General features: G+C 40.7%; 1 long non-coding RNA gene across 1 annotated transcript in view; it reads left to right on the top strand.

The window, feature by feature from the left end:
* Window positions 1-3,062: 3,062 nt before the first annotated feature.
* The window catches only part of LOC119867190, a 33,932-nt gene continuing 21,783 nt past the window's right edge, over window positions 3,063-15,211 (top strand). The window contains exon 1 of the long non-coding RNA XR_005382788.1: window positions 3,063-3,176. This is a non-coding gene — a long non-coding RNA (uncharacterized LOC119867190). The remainder of the gene's footprint in view (window positions 3,177-15,211) is intronic.

Genomic DNA, 15,211 nt, shown 5'->3' with positions numbered 1-15,211 from the left:
CTGTGAGCACCCCAGTGGGAGATATATCTGATCAAATGAGTTATAATTTTATAGGAAATTGTGAGTTAACTTTGTGAGCTTGCAAGTGATTAATGGCTAGCTGTATAGTTTCCAATTCCTTTTTGGCTTGAGGGCTCAGGTGACGAGGAGATTTAAGGGCAGGATCACCTTAGAGTTGAACAAATGTGATAGGGCATGCATAGAGATGTCCAATAAAGGGCAAATCCAATTGATGACTCTCAGCAGTTGTTGGAAGTCTTTTAAATTTTGGAGGTTTGTTTTTTTGACAGAAACTTTTTGTGGCCTAATGGTAGATTTATCCATAAGGTAGCCCAAATATTGGAAATGAGGGGTCTGTTGCATTTTTTCCAGGGGCTACTTGTAAATTACATTCAATTAGACATTTAATGTCTAAGAAAAGGGCGTCAAGGTCTGATTGTGTGGCTGAGGCCAGTAGTATATCATAAATGTAGTGGATAATATAGGCTTTGGGGAAGGTTTCTTGGGGTTGGCATAAAGCAAAAGCCACATAATATTGATGTATAGTAGGACTATTAGCCATGCCCTTTGGAAGGACTTTCCATTGGTATCTGCATTAGTGCAATGTTATTGATGGGAGGGACAGAGAAAGTAAATTTTTCTTTATCTTGAGTAGCCAGTGGAATAGTAAAAAAGCAATCTTTTAAATCAATGATTATTAAAAGGCAAGCAAGAGATATTACAGAAGGTGACGAGAGTCCAGGCTGTAAAGCTCCCATAGGTTGCATGACTTTGTTAATCATTCTTAAGTCTTGAATCAAATTCCATTTTTCCAGATTTTTTAGGGATTACAAAGAGAGGGGTGTTCCAAGGACTATGAGAAGGCTCAATATGTCCCACCTCCAATTGTTGCTTAACAAGCTCCTGTAAATGTTGTGATTTTTCCCTAGTTATAGGCTACTGTGCCACCCATATAGCCATGTTAGAGAGATGGCATGACCTGAGGATACTTCAGCAGTGGTCACAGTTAAAAGTTTTGCTCATAACCTAACCCATGTCTTCCAATCTGTGAGGAGTAGGTGACGGGTGCTTTGATTCCCTGCCCATATCTTCCTAACACTTGTCCTTCTTTATGGCCCATTTGTTCCATTATCTAAATACTTAGGTTTAGTGGCAATGGTAACCTTCATGTGCTTTATAATATCTCTGCCCCATATGTTGGGGCATAGGAATAGGAGCCATATAGGGAATGACTTTTCCTGAGGGCCCCTCTGGGCCTTTCCAAGTGACAATGCTAGAGCTTTGTCCTATCCATCTGGGGGTTCCCAATCCTGCAAGGGATGTGGAGGGCGGTTTTAAAGGCCAAGATGCTGGCCACTCATGACGGGCTATTACAGTTACATCAGCACCCATTTAGAGAAGTCCATTAAAACATTTACCATTTAATGACAGGGAAAGCATAGGCTGTTCCTCTGTTATCTCTCCTGCCCAATGTACACGAGGAGCACCTGTACTGCCAAATCCTCCTAGTCGTTCCTTATCTTGTAATCCTGGGATATAAAGGAGGAGTAATAATTGGGCAATTGATTGGCCAGCAGTGAATGCAATGTGTCTATTAGATGTCATCATATCTCTAAACTCACCCCTATAATCCTCATCTTTGACCCCAGGAAAAACTTGAACCCTTTCATCGTCAATCCACTTTTTCCCATAATAAGACCAATGATTCCCTTAGGAATGGCTCCATAAATTCCTGTTTGTATAACTTGAGTTCAATGGAAGGACTAAGTATGAAACCGTATTTACAAGATAGGTCTAATCCAGCACTTCCCCTTGTGGTGGCTCTGAGACATGAGATAATCCGTCGCTTGCCATCATTGGGTAGAGTGCCCTCGCATTATTTGTCTGGTCTAGGGTTTGTTGCATTGTTTCCCACCAATGTAGGAGGGAAAGAGGAACCATTCTTATGGAATTTAAAACGACATTGATTAAGCCAATGTTTGGCCTTTTGGCACTGAGGGCATAAGCTGAGTGTTGAGATAGAATCATCCCCATCATTTTTAAATGTGCCAGAGCGGCATTCCCTTTGCATATGGCCTGACCTTCTACATTTAAAACAATTCCCTGCCTTTTGAGGTTTAAGGGCCTTTTTTTAAAAATTTTTTTTATTGGAGTTCAATTTGCCAATATATAGCATAACACCCAGTGCTCATCCTGCCAAGTGCCCCCCTCATTGCCCATCACCCAGTCACCCCAAGCCCCACCCACCTCCCTTTCCACCACCCCTTGTTCATTTCCCAGAGTTAGGTGTCTCTCATGTTTTGTCACTGATATTTCCACTCATTTTCTCTCCTTTCCCTTTATTCCCTTTCACTAATTTTTATATTCTTTAAGGGCCTTTTAAAAAGCTGCTGCAAAAACTATTGATGTTCATGGGTACCCACATTTGGCTCACTCTCAAATAATCTGAAATAGAGCCCTTATCTCTTATAGGGACTCTTCAGCAGTCGGCACTAGCATTTTCATAGGCCAGCTGCTTGACTAGGACATCCACAGCCTGCATGGATGACCTGCCTCTGAACCGCTTTAGTAAGGCCTTCGATGAAATCAGCATCACTTTCTGAAGGTCTCTGTAAGCATTTTGTAAATGACTTTACAGATTGCCCAGGTTCTGGTAGGGTTTGCCAAGACCTTCGGGTGGACAGGGAAATTTGCTCATAGGCTTGGGGAGGATATGTCAGTTGATTTGGGACAGTTTGAAAATTTCCAGTCCCAACAAGCATGTCGAAAGTAAGGGGGATATTAGCGCGCTTGTTAATATTTAGCCCGTTCCTGAGCAAAGTCTCCAAAAGCAGATTTCCATTGTAAATATATACCCTGTTAAGGAGCCCTTTGCTTTTTGATGCCAGTCCCAAGGAAGGAGCCACCTACAAGCCACAGCCTCCAATATAACTTGAGTAAGAGGGGCCTGTACACCATTCCCTCCTACACTATCCCTTAGAGGCTGTAACATCTTTAAATCAACTGAGTTATGCACCCTATTAATGCCTCCTGGCCGTTAGGAACCTCTTCAGTGCGGGGGGGGGGGGAGGGTGGGGGAATCAACAGATCTTCTGGGTCAGAAAAAAGGATTACCGGCTGAATTGGCAATGGCTCCCTGCGATGGAGTCTGACCTCAAACGAAGGGGACAGGTTTGGTAAGAAGATTTTTCTCAAGTTCTAAAAAAGGGTTACAGGCAGGTAAAGGGAATGGCAGCACTACCTCTGCAGGAGCGGAGGGCAGAGGCACCGCATATTCAGGCTTTGCTTTTGTTTTCTCCTGGAATAGTGCCAACACTGTTTTAACCGAAGCCCAAGCAGAAAAGATCGGAATTGGCACATTTAAATAAACCCTTTCTGTGTTGCTGCTGTAAGGTTTTCCCTATTCGGTCCCGTGTCTCATCTACATTTAGTGTGCCTTCTCCTGGAAACCAAGGGCAACCACGTGTTAATATATTGGACCAGTCCCTGCAAGGGTTCAGCGGATGCGTGCGCCCCAGCTTGTTGAAGCAAACATTTTATTTTATTTATTATTTTTTTTTAACAGGTTTCCTTTTTTTTCCTTTTTAAAATTTATTTATGATAGTCACACACACACACACACACACAGAGAGAGAGAGAGAGGCAGAGACACAGGCAGAGGGAGAAGCAGGCTCCATGCAGGGAGCCCGACGTGGGATTCGATCCCGGGTCTCCAGGATCGCGCCCTGGGCCAAAGGCAGGCGCCAAACCGCCGCGCCACCCAGGGATCCCGAAGCAATCATTTGAGAAGGGAAACCTAATGCGTTAGACTAGACAAATCCTGCCCCATCGTTGCCCTGCCTGAAACCTACAATAGAGCCCTCTGCCGTGCGGTGCGCCCAAGTCCCGGAGTCCCGCCGCCGCCGTACCCCGACGGCCACTGCAGGTCCCGGGGCGGCCGCCGCTCGCCGCGGGGCCGGGATGCTCCGAGGCCGCCAAGGGAGGAGACTCGGAGCCGCGCCGAACTGTCATCTGATGTTGTAACAGGGGCACCGAGAGTCGGACTCCGACTCCGAGCCTTTGTCTCCTCCGGTTTTTAAGAGGCTTAGCAAATTAGCTACAGGCATCATCAACTTTGGGAAGCAGAGAGAAACGTTTACTTCAAGGGGTAAAAGAACAGGCTGCTGGCTCAAGGAGGGGGCGCCGAGGAGCTGGGTCCGCAGAACCTTGTGGTCAAGAGTCAGGGTGGCAGCTGCGGACCTCGCGTACCCCCGCTGTGCCGAGGACTGTGAGACCCAGTTCCCAGAGAGGCTCCGCAGCCGGTTCCCCATATATATATATATATATATATACGTAATTTTGCATATAGGAATACACAATTTTGCATTTTGCACTTAAAAAATCTGAGGTTATGGTATGGCTATTTCCCATGTTATTAAATATTCTAAAACGTAGCGTTTAGTGGCTTTATTGTATTTCATACATAGTTAAATTCCCTGCACAATGTAAATGTGCCCTTTTAATTGTACTTTTAGGGCATTTCCATGTTTTGATATCATAAATAACAAATGAACATTCTTACACAAAGTATTTGTTTGTGTCTGGAATGACTTGCATGAAGTGGAGTCCTCGAAACAAGTTTTTGTTTTTGTTTTTTAAAAAACCACATATACGATAAGATGCAGAACTCTTAAGTATATACAGCTTGAATGAATTTTTACCTATTTTTATATCTACATAACCCTCTTCCAAATAGAAATATGGAACCCTTCCAATACCTCAGAGGACTCCCTCATATTTGCACTCAGTCTGTACTTTCAAAGGTAGGTGCTGTTGCGATCTCTTATCATCCTGGCATAATTCTACTGTTTACCTTGTTGCATCTAATTTAATTCTTAAAATTAATGTATGAGATAAATACCTTTTTGATGCACATTTTACAAATGAGGACACTGAGGCTTAAGGAGTTTGCATAAATTTTTCTTTTTTTTTTTAAAGATTTTATTTATTTGTTCATGAGAGACACACAGAGAGAGAGGCAAAGACACAGGCAGAGAGAGAAGCAGGCTCCATGCAGGGAGCCTGATGTGGGACTCGATCCTGGCTCTCCAGGATCACGCCCTGGGCCAAAGGGAGGCTCTCAACCGCTGAGCCACCCAGGCATCCCTGCATAAATTTGTCAAAGTAAAATAACTAGTGGTAGAGTCAGTATTCTAGGAAGCCCAACTCCAGAGTTAAATAACCTAAGAACCACCACCACCACCACAACAGCAACAGTGATAGCTAGTATTTTTGTCATTCTCACTATGTTTCCGGCATCATTTTAAATGCTTTACATTGATCAACTCATTTAATCCTCACAATAATTGTGTAGATTCACTATTATTCTAATTTTAGAGCTGTATGTTTTTCATCAATGTTGGGTCATCATTAAAACCACTTTTTGAGTGGTTTTCCAGAACATGTCAACTATACTTCCATCTAAGTTGGTTGAGACACAGTATATTTTCAAGCAAGAGCTGATACAGTACTGGAAATTTTATTGCCAGGCACCTTTCCTAACAGACTCTTTGGCATATTGTAGCATGGGCTGGCACTGCCTTGCATCTGGGTTTACCTGCCACCCTGGAGCTTCCCCCAACCCTTGTCCTGGGGAATCTCTTTACTTTCTCCAGGGTGGGAGCATTAGCTTCCTAGATCCCATGTCCTTCTCTCTCTCTCTCTCTCTTTTCAGAGATTTTTCCCCCAGCTTTATTGACATAAAATTGGCATATACATTGTGTAATTTTAAGGGTACAACCTGTCGATGTGACACATTTCTATACTGCAAAGGATTTCATCATAGCATTAGCTAACACCTTCAACGTGTTACATCATTATCATTTCCTTTCATGTGGTGCAAACATTTAAGATCTACCCTCTGACTAAACAGAGATATTATGTTGAGCTGGTAATGACTTCCTCAGTGTGCCATCTTGGCTGTGCCTCATGGGAGAGAAAATATAGATCTCCCCACATGTCTTGCATTTTTCTTCCTACAAAAACCATCAAAATATGGATGTAAGACCCCTTCGCATGATGAGGCCTCTCATCAGTGGTTTTCATGCTTCCCTATCTGGCAGAGCCCCAGGATTGCTTATGGGTTTTGTTACAAAATACTCAGGCCTCTAACCAGGCCTACCATCTTAGAATGCTGGGCATGGGCCCAGGAATCACTCAATAAGCCCCATAGGAGAGACTGATTCCCACAGCCATGTGGGAATCATGTTTTATGTGCTTGCTACTTCAATGTGTGAGCTGAAGATGACCTGAGGATTGGCAGCATCAACACCAAGCTTGTTATAAGATCAGAATCTCATACTCTACTCCAGACTGTCTAGATCTTCAAAAGTCCAGGAAACTCCTGTGCACACTAAAGGCTGGGCCTCCCTGGTCTATATGGCCCTTCTAGGAGCAGAACCAGACTGTAGTATGCTCTGGGTGTGCGCTCTAATCAGCTTGCTTAGCCCTGAGGAGTCCATGGTTTGATCTGGTTCCTTTCTTCTCCTCCCCTCAGCCTTCTCCTCCTCTTGTCATCCTCCTTGTCCCCTCCTCCTCCCCCTTCTCCTCCTTCCTCTTCTTTTAGTTTCAGAGGTAGAATTTAGTGTCTTCATCTTGAATTAGTTTGCCACTTTGGGAGAACTTCATCAGGTAGCTTTATGAGAAAAGGTACACTGGGACATAAATTTCTTGAGATCTTTTATGTTTCTATTGGATTTTCATTCCTGCTATGAAAATTTGATTCTCTGGTGCTCTTTCTTTTCTCCATTGAAACCTGTTCTTACTTCATGCATGCAGTATCTTCTTTTCTCCTTCAGGATATTGACAGCAACTTTTTGGAAGATTTTTAAATTCTCTTCTTTTCATGGATTATTCTAACTTCTTTTTCTTTTTTTTTGCTTTCTTCTCTCTCATATTAGAAAGCTAGAATCACCTCAGATGTCTGGTGAGTTTTGGTTCTTTGCTTCTGTTGAAGAATGGGATACTAACAAGCTGCTGGGAAGCTCTGGGTACAGGGGTGGCATTTGTTGACCATGGGATTTGCTATAGAATTATCTGATGGTTTTTATTATTAGGGAATCTGCAATGTTAATATATTTTAGTCTTTTCTCTTTGAGTGTTGAAATCTTCTCAAGGCTTTAGACATCTCAGAATAGTGTATGTTATTTAGACAATTATTTGGCCAGAGGATTTTTTCTTAAATGAAAACAAAAATCACAGTAACTTCAAGTTATTTCACAATTACATATGAATGTTGGCAGCTAAAATCTTTATTTCCTCATGGTTTCTTTATAGGTAGTAAAGCCATAAATCTCACCATATCAAGTGAAACCAAACAGTTACAGTTAAAAAACATAATTTTAGTTCTCTACCTCCCTTCAGTCACGGGTATCTGAGGTAAGCAGCCAGATTTGAACATTTCCACACATTTTTCCTTGCTCATATATACCTATAGACTAACAAATAGGAATATTTTTACTTTGTTTTTCACAAAAACTGGATCACACAATACATTACTCTGTACTTTGTTATTTACATGTAATGATGCCTTATATTCATCCGTCTTAAAATATAATTTTATAAATATCCACTTAACATTCAAAATAGGGGTTTTTAATTCCATATTGTGTTAATTTTACTGTTTAAGGTTTTTTTTTCTTTTACAATCAAGATTGCAGTAAATGATCTTGTCTTTATTTCCCTACACCCAGATGCTTTTATTTTTATTGAGTTGATTCCCAGGTGTAGTATTTCTAGGGGAAAGGACATGTATGTTTTAAAATTTCCATAAATGTTGTCAATTGCTTTTCAGAAACCTGTAACAATTCACATTTCTGTCAGTTGTATAAACTGGTAGATGAGTAGTGACATCTCATTTTGTTTTATTTTATGTTTTGTGGACTACTATCAAAGTTTTGCATCATTTCAAATGCTTGTTGGTCATTTGTATTTCTCTTTGTATTATTGCTTATTTTTCTTTTCTTTTTTTTTTTTTAAAGATTTTATTTATTTATTCATAGACACAGAGAGAGAGGCAGAGACACGAGTGGAGGGAGAAGCAGGCTCCATGCAGGGAGCCCGATGTGGGACTCAATCCCGGGTCTCCAGGATCACACCCCAGGCTGCAGGCGACACCAAACCACTGTGCCACCGGGGCTGCCCCTGTTGCTTATTTTTCTATTGAGCTGTTTGTCTTCATTATAAAAAAGCACTTAGATATTAGAGACACCAATTCTTTGTTAATCATCTGTTGTAAATATTTTTCCTTGTATATTGTTTTCTTTTTAATTTTATTTCTTTATACCAAAATTAAAAGTTTTCTACATGCCCAAAATTTGATTTTAGATACTTTTATGAAATTATTGAAGTCAACTTCCCATTTTATTTATTTATTTACTAAATGATTTTATTTATTTATTTGAGAGAGAGAGAGGCAGAGGGAGAGGGAGAAGCAGACTCTTCACTGAGTAGAGAGCCTGATGTGGGTCTTGATCCCAGGACCCTGTGATCAGAACCTGAACTGAAGGCAGATGCTTAACTGACTGAGCCACTCGGGCACCCCTCAACTTCTCATTTTTTTTTGAATTAATATATCTCATGAGAAATCAGATTTAAAGTGATTATTACATACCACTCACATTTTCTCCTTTATTCTCTATGCCCCATGCTTCAGTTGCTCTTATAATCCTGTTTTCAAGATCTATGACATCTGCCTGTGCCTTCTCTCTTTTTGTGGAAATTCTCAATTATAGGTCTAGCCAATAACTTCTGTGCTGGAATGCTATTTATATATAAATATAATCACATGAACTATTTAATCAATTTGCTCCATAGTAAAAGTTGATTTATCCAATATTCTTTTTTTTTTCTTAAGAGGGGGGTAAGGACAGAGGGAGAGAGAGAGAGAGAAGGAGAGGGGGAGAGAGAGAGAGAGAATCCCAAGCAGGCTCCACACTAGGCATGGAGCCTAATGGCTGATGGAGGGCTCAATCTCACAACCCTGAGATCATGACTTGAGTTGAAACCAAGAGTTAGGGATGCCTGGGTGGCTCAGTGGTTGAGCAGATGCTCTCTCTGTGTGTCTCCCATGAATAAATAAATAAAATCTTAAAAAAAAAAAGAAAGAAACCAAGAGTTAGATACTTAATAGACTGAGCCACCCAGGCACCCTGATCTAATATTCTTAAAAGTCTTTTTTTTAAAATTTTTATTTATTTATGATAGTCACAGAGAGAGAGAGAGAGAGAGAGAGAGGCAGAGACATAGGCAGAGGGAGAAGCAGGCTCCATGCACCAGGAGCCTGATGTGGGATTCGATCCCGAGTCTCCAGGATCGCGCCCTGGGCCAAAGGCAGGCGCCAAACCGCTGCGCCACCCAGGGATCCCATATTCTTAAAAGTCTTAAAGAGAAGAGTGGTAGTCAATTTTTATTAAGCACATTCTTTAATAATTTATAAGAACTTGATATTGAGGTTTCTAGTCATATTGTAGTAGACAGAATTCTAAGATGATTCCCAAGAATTCCTTACCCTGGTGTACACCCTTTGTATAATCCCATACACATAAGTGTAGATGGCATCTTTGAATATGATAGGCCAGTTACTTACTTGATTAGGTTATGGTGATGGTATCATTCCTGCCATGATCATGTTACATTAAATATGACGGGAGGAGGATTGGAAACCAGGAGATTGTTAAGCATGAAAGAACACATGGAAGGGGCCAGGCTAAGATTGTTCCTGGCCTACCACCAGCAAAAGCATAGAAGCCTTAGTCCTCTGACCACAGGGAACTGATTTTGGCCAACAACTGGACCCCAAGCTCCAGAAAGGAATTCAGCCTGGCTGACACTTTGATCTCAACTTGAGAGGCCCTGAGCAGAGAGACTACTTTAGCTGTGCTTGGCCTTCTACTCTAAAGAAACCATGAGATAGCAAATGGATATTTTTTCAAGCCTCTAATTTTGTGTAATTTGTTACATAGTAGTAGAAAACTGATGCATATATGGAGAAACATGTAATTATGAATCATCCACAATTGTGTCTATTTGTCAAATACATTTTCTCAGATTTAGAGTAAACCTTTATATGTAATTCACAGAAATGTTTAGAAAGGGATCACTTTCAGGTGATAAAGACAGACTTTAAGGAGGAGAGGAAATTTTGGAACTTTTTAAGGGATGTGAAAGGTGAAGGAGGCAGGTGGGCAGAGATGGGTAAGTCACTTGGGGTAAGATTTTGACTTGTGAAGAGGGGAATCATAGAGGAAACTGATAATAGAATACTACTTGCTAAGAAATTTTTGAAAATGGAAAAGTTAGTTTAATGTAATAAAGAGTATGATACAAGAATAGAAATAAGGTCTAACATAATTTAAAAAGTCCCATGTACTGGCTAAATGTTAACATTATTAATTTCTACTTTTGATATTTATATAAAGGAGGTTTTTTTTTTAAAGTTTTATTTATTTATGTAATCTCTACACCCAACACGGGGCTCTCAAACTCATGATCCTGAGATCAAGAGTCACATGCTCTTCTGACTGAACCAGCCAGGCATCCCTGTATAAAGGAGTTTTAAGTGAAGTATTTAATCAACAGTTTTTATAGTTCTGAAAGTATAACAAAGAGACTCCAAGTACTCCATTAGCAATTTGGGTTGGTGGTTCTGCTTCCCATAGATTATTAACGATTGGCCCTACAATACTGTCCCTCCCAATTCCCCCAGTAGATCTAGGAGATTGGGCAAGGGAAGAGGAAGTTGTCAGTCATGAGATTTTTGTCCCAGTGGGAAACACGGTAGCTCTTTCCTCGCTTCCTGTTTCTTTCTCAGCTTGTGGGAAGAAGTGTAAGACATTTGCTCTCCCAGACAGTTGCAGAGATTTTTACTTCTGAAGCAATGCATTTTTTATGTAATCATAACAGCTAGGTCCCAATCTTCAAATTTGGGGATGGGGTGGGGATCTGGGTGGCACAATGGTTAGCATCTGCCTTTGGCTCAGGTCGTGATCCCAGGACCCCGGGATTGAGTCCCACATCAGGCTCCCCACAGGAAGCCTGCTTCTCCCTCTGCCTATGTCTCAGGCTCTCATGAATAAATAGAATCTTAAAATTTTTTTTTCAAATTTTGAAAGTGTATTATATAAATCTCCCCTTCCCCAAATGAAGGGAGAAAATTGAATATACTGGGGCTTCTTTCAAACTCTTAATGATTTACTTCTCTCATTTAATGTTTCATTTTGGCACTGGCTAGAACACTCTGTTTCATCAGTTGTTTTTTTTTTTTTTTTTCTAGTTTTCCAGTTTGCAATTGCCCAGATGGTGAACTAGTTTATATCAAGAAGAAAAGAGGGGCAGCCCGGGTGGCTCAGCGGTTTAGTGCCGCCTTCAGCCCAGGGCCTGATCCTGGAGACCTAGGATGGAGTCCCATGTCAGGCTCCTTGCATGGAGCCTGCTTCTCCCTTTGCCTGTGTCTCTGCCTCTCTCTCTGTGTATCTCATGAATAAATAAGTAAAATCTTAAAAAAAAATAAAAAGAATCAGAAAGGGAGACAGAACATGGAAGACTCCTAACTCTGGGAAATGAACTAGGGGTGGTGGAAGGGGAGGAGGGCAGGGGGTGGGAGTGACTGGGTGGTGGGCACTGAGGGGGGCACTTGACGGGATGAGCACTGGGTGTTATTCTGTATGTTGGCAAATTGAACACCAATAAAAAATAAATGTATTATTAAAAAAAAAAGAAAACAGAAGGAAATCACTTTCAAAGTTATGATTTCTTCTTTATGTAATACTAATTTTTCATATATGAACTATCTATAATTCAATTAGAATTCCTCACTTTTTCTTCACTTAACAAACTTGAAATAAATGTAATTAATTCCTTTTAGGAACTGGTTCAGAGGAAACAACAATTTTTTGGTTATTTCACAAGAATTATTCTATCTTTAATGAGCTATGGAGAACCACAGAATTGAATGGGCATGTAGACCCAGAGAGGCAACAAGACTCCTTTGTGAGCATAAACTTTACCCTCAGTGTAATAGACATCATGAAATTTGATTACTTCACACAAATGTGCTTTACTGCTGATTGCAAATGTCTAAATTACAAATGATTAAGTTGCAAAACAACATTTATGGCTTCCCTGCCATGTATATTGCAGTATTTTAGGTACTTGGGAGATTAGATATAAATAAAATGAGGTCTTGGCACCATAAGACACAGCCCTTGTAATGAAAGATTGAAGTGAAGGTTCAACATGATTCTATATAATGTTAAGCATAATAAGCATACTAAAGGTCAACAAAACTATTAAGTTAAACAGAATACTAAAGGGTACGTGTAACACAGCTCCTGAGCTATAGAACTATTTGCTCAGGAGTCAGGGGAGAAAAAATTCTCTCTTGCTGCCATGTCTTGAGATGTCCATGTTTCATTGTTGGGTATGCTTTGTCAAAATAAAGGAGCTTTGGTGTCTTTCACAGAAATATTTTAGTAGCAAATGTGAGACAAGTTTCCATCAAAATCCTAGAGGAGAACACAGGCAACACCCTTTTTGAACTTGGCCACAGTAACTTCTTGCAAGATACATCCACGAAGGCAAAAGAAACAAAAGCAAAAATGAACTGTTGGGACTTCATCAAGATAAGAAGCTTTTGCACAGCAAAGGATACAGTCAACAAAACTAAAAGACAAGCTACAGAATGGGAGAAGATATTTGCAAATGACGTATCAGATAAAGGGCTAGTTTCCAAGATCTATAAAGAACTTCTTAAACTCAACACCAAAGAAACAAACAATCCAATCATGAAATGGGCAAAAGACATGAACAGAAATCTCACAGAGGAAGACATAGACATGGCCAACATGCACATGAGAAAATGCTCTGCATCACTTGCCATCAGGGAAATACAAATCAAAACCACAATGAGATACCACCTCACACCAGTGAGAATGGGGAAAATTAACAAGGCAGGAAACCACAAATGTTGGAGAGGATGCGGAGAAAAGGGAACCCTCTTACACTGTTGGTGGGAATGTGAACTGGTGCAGCTACTCTGGAAAACTGTGTGGAGGTTCCTCGAAGAGTTAAAAATAGACCTGCCCTATGATCCAGCAATTGCACTGTTGGGGATTTACCCCAAAGATTCAGATGCAATGAAACGCTGGGCACCTGCACCCCGATGTTTCTAGCAGCAATGTCCACAATAGCCAAACTGTGGAAGGAGCCTCGGTGTCCATCGAAAGATGAATGGATAAGAAGATGTGGTCTATGTATACAATGGAATATTAGCCATTAGAAATGACAAATACCCACCATTTGCTTCGACGTGGATGGAACTGGAGGGTATTATGCTGAGTGAAGTAAGTCAATCGGAGAAGGACAAACATTATATGTTCTCATTCATTTGGGGAATATAAATAATAGTGAAAAGGAATATAAGGGAAGGGAGAAGAAATGTGTGGGAAATATCAGAAAGGGAGACAGAACATGAAGACTCCTAACTCTGGGAAACGAACTAGGGGTGGTGGAAGGGGAGGAGGGCAGGGGGTGGGGGTGAATGGGTGACAGGCACTGAGGGGGGCACTTGACGGGATGAGCACTGGGTGTTACTCTGTATGTTGGTAAATTGAACACCAATAAAAAATAAATTTATAAAAAAAATAAATATTTTAATAGCTCATTTTGTTTTTTCACTTTCTTATTTCTCTCATTGACATGATGGCCTTTGATGTTTGGCTGGCTTATGTGAGGGAGGAGATGTACACTAGGTTGGGGGCCTTAAGTTCAACTTTCAGTGTGGGGATTAAGAAGTCTAAAGCAGCTCTAAGAAGTATATTAGTTTGAAATGGATTCAAGGGCAAGTAATTGAAAACCTGACTCAGAGTGAACTAGACACCTACGGGTTATTTTCTTCCCAGATAATCGGAATTTGGAGGTAGACATTTTCCTGCCTGTGTTCAGCAGCATGATGACATCAAGGCCAGTGTTTCTGAAAGTACCTTACCTTTTCCCATGATTTTTTTTTATTTTAGATTTTTAAAAATATTTATTCATTTGAAAGAGAGAGAGAGACAGAAGGAGCATAAGCGGTGGGGGAAAAGGGGGAGAGGGAGAAGCAGACTCCCTGCTGAGCTAGGAGTCCAATGTGGGGATGGATCCCAGGACCTGGAGATCATGACCTGAGCCCAAAGCGGATGCTTAACTATCTGAGTCACCCATTGCCCCACCCTTCCCCACGATTGCTATCATTGGGTCCAAGATGGATGTCCCAGTTACAGATTTCACAACTATCTTTAAATAAGCAATGGGGGGGAGGAGGAAAAAAAGAATAGTGCTAATCACACTTGCTTCCTTCATCAAAAAATGGGCAACTTCATTCTAGAAGGCTTCATCACAATTTTGTTATATCTCTGTTGGTAAAAGAATGTCATATGACCACTCCTAGATGCAAGAAAGGCTGGGAAAACAAATATATAGCTTTCCTAAGCCCTGTGGTAGAGGCAGCAAGGTAGGAGTGGTTTGAGGTGTACTGGTTTTAAGCAGTGGGTGTTATTTGTCATGGAACAAAAGACTACTAGAGGTGGGAATATGTTTTACATTAATGGTCCCATTTAGTTATCACAATGATGCTGTAGATGGGTGTTTTTATTATCCCCATTTTACAAAGATGAGGAAACTGAGATTAGCTAATTTGTACTAACTAGTCAGTTACTAGGATTCAAACTAGATAGTTGCAGGGATCCACACTACTTGTTGAAATTCAAACTCTTTCTTTAAAAAAATGCAGCATTTATGCTCTTACTGTGCTATTACTGCTGACTTAAAAATCAAGTCTTGTAGACTTTTATGTCAAGGCTTAAAAACATATTTTGAACAATGGTAACATGACTGGAATAAACATATCACCTTCTAAAGATAACAAAATGAAAGTGATGGTCCGTTGAATCTGCAAATTTTCTTTTTAAAAATTCATCTTATTTTTCTTTTTAAAGATTTTATTTATTCATGAGAGACACAGGCACAGAGTCAGATTCCCTGAGGAGAGCCCGATGTGGGACTTGATCCCAGACCCCGGGAGGCCCTGGGCTGAAGGCGGTGCTAAACCGCTGAGCCACTCGGGCTGCCCCAAGTCTTCTGTTTTTATTCTTGCCTCACTAATTTTGGTTTCTCTTTTTATTCAGTGACCCATTTC

This window comes from Canis lupus, chromosome 32 (assembly GCF_011100685.1).
Source record: "Canis lupus familiaris isolate Mischka breed German Shepherd chromosome 32, alternate assembly UU_Cfam_GSD_1.0, whole genome shotgun sequence".
NCBI classification, from domain to species: Eukaryota; Metazoa; Chordata; class Mammalia; order Carnivora; family Canidae; genus Canis; species Canis lupus.
The sequence above is the reverse complement of the archived record's forward strand: the minus strand, read 5'-3'. Positions and strand labels throughout refer to the sequence as shown.